This window comes from Elephantulus edwardii, unplaced genomic scaffold, assembly GCF_000299155.1.
Source record: "Elephantulus edwardii isolate Elephantulus edwardi_28Jun2011 unplaced genomic scaffold, EleEdw1.0 scaffold00003, whole genome shotgun sequence".
Taxonomy (NCBI): domain Eukaryota; kingdom Metazoa; phylum Chordata; class Mammalia; order Macroscelidea; family Macroscelididae; genus Elephantulus; species Elephantulus edwardii.
This window is the reverse complement of record NW_006399753.1, coordinates 32,931,278-32,933,045: the sequence shown is the minus strand read 5'-3', so window position 1 is coordinate 32,933,045 and position 1,768 is coordinate 32,931,278. Positions and strand designations below refer to the sequence as shown.

At 42.8% G+C, this 1,768-nt stretch overlaps 1 protein-coding gene across 1 annotated transcript in view; it reads left to right on the top strand.

The window, feature by feature from the left end:
* The window catches only part of SLC4A10 (solute carrier family 4, sodium bicarbonate transporter, member 10), a 315,078-nt gene that overhangs the window by 286,419 nt on the left and 26,891 nt on the right, over window positions 1-1,768 (top strand). The gene's annotated exons all lie outside the window — the stretch shown is intronic.

Here is a 1,768-nt window from a genome sequence, read left to right as displayed (position 1 = left end):
AACAACAACAACAACATGAGACAGGCATATAGGGAGGCCTGAGACATGGTATATTGAGGGCAGGCCAAAGTGAAACATCCTGGTGTTGTGGTTGATTGTTGTTGTTGTTGTTGTTAAGAGCCGTTGACTCGTAGTTACCCTATGAAGAAGAGTCCTCGACGCTTGGGTGCCTTTCATCCTTTCTCCAGGTTCATAGGGTTTCTGGAGCAACGTTATGGAAGTGGATGCCACTCCTCCTTCCAAGCTTGTTTCAAACAGGGAGTTCCACCCCACTCTCTGTCTGCATTGGGTAACCAACCATTAACGCATTTGACACATCAATGTCACAGTGTTGAACCTCACAGCAACTACAAGTGACCGCTGTATGGCAACTTGTACACCAGGGCTACATGACCTAGAGGGATGTCTGAACAAAAACAATGAAAGACAGGCCTGAGGGCCACGGATTAAAAGTCACCCACCTTCGGCTTGATAGCATCGCTTTCTATCCACTGGGCCAGCTGATCTCTGTCTCTATGTTCATATTATTGTTGTTAAGTGCTATCGAGTCGCAGGTGACTCATAGCGACCCTATGTGGTTGATTAGCTCTTTTTAAATTAAGTGTAGAGGGTACTTGGTTCCAGCATTCTATTTCTTCTCCTTGAGTTCTTGTTCTTCAGGGACGCTATGAGCAACATCACACCAATGATGGTGGCAAGGAGCAGGGATGGATCCCAGCTGGGTGTGCCTCTCAGGATTCTTCATTTCTCTTAATGTTACTTTTTGGTCCAATTGTGAGAATTACCTGCCCCCCCTCCCGCCCCAGTTAGAATAGAATAATGTAGCCTTCATCATTGTGACAAGTTCTTTTCACTCTCTGCAGTCAAGGCTGTATATCTGCATATCATAAATTATCAGTAGGTCTTCTTTCAAACTTGATGCTACATTCTTCATAATGTAGTTCAACTTCTCTGGTCGTTTGCCTAGCATACAGACTGAGTAAATATGATTGAAAAAATACCCCTTTGATATACAAGTCCTGATTTTAAACCATACGGTATCACCTTATCTTCCTTAACTGACTCCTTTTAGTCTATTTACACGTTCATGTAAATACGTTGTTGTTGTTTTGTGCTGTTAAGTTTACTGCAATCTATAGTGACCCTACGAACAAAAGTTCCAAACCTTGCCCTATCTTGAGGCAATCTCATTGTTTCGGACACACATCCACCCATTACCCCAGTTACTGTGTCAATCCATCTCATCCAGGATCTTCCTCTCCTACACCAACCTTCCACCCTTCAAGCATGATGCCCTTCTCCAAGGACTGGTCACATCTGGCAATATGCCCAAAATATGTCAGACATAGCTTCAAAATTCTTGCTTTCACCTTCTCCAGGACAGACCTTTTTGTTTTCTTGGCAGTCCATGGTATGTTCAATACCCTGCTCCAGTACCAAAACTCAAAGGCATTGATTCTTCCTGTCTTCCTTAGTCATTGTCCAGCTTTCTGATGCATAGCAAGTAATGGAGAAGATCGTGGCCAGCATCAGGCACACCTTAGTCTCTAGACTGAATATTCTAAAATTCCATGCATTCATCATGATGATATCTGTACTTTTCTATAATCCACAGAACCAAATACCTTAACATAGTCAAAAATAACTATAAATTTGTTTCTGTTATTCTATGCTTTTAGCCTAGATTCATCTGATATCAGCAATGATAGGTCACCTCGGATAACAACAGAAGGAGGCGTCTTCCAGGTCAGACCCAGTGAAAACCTGC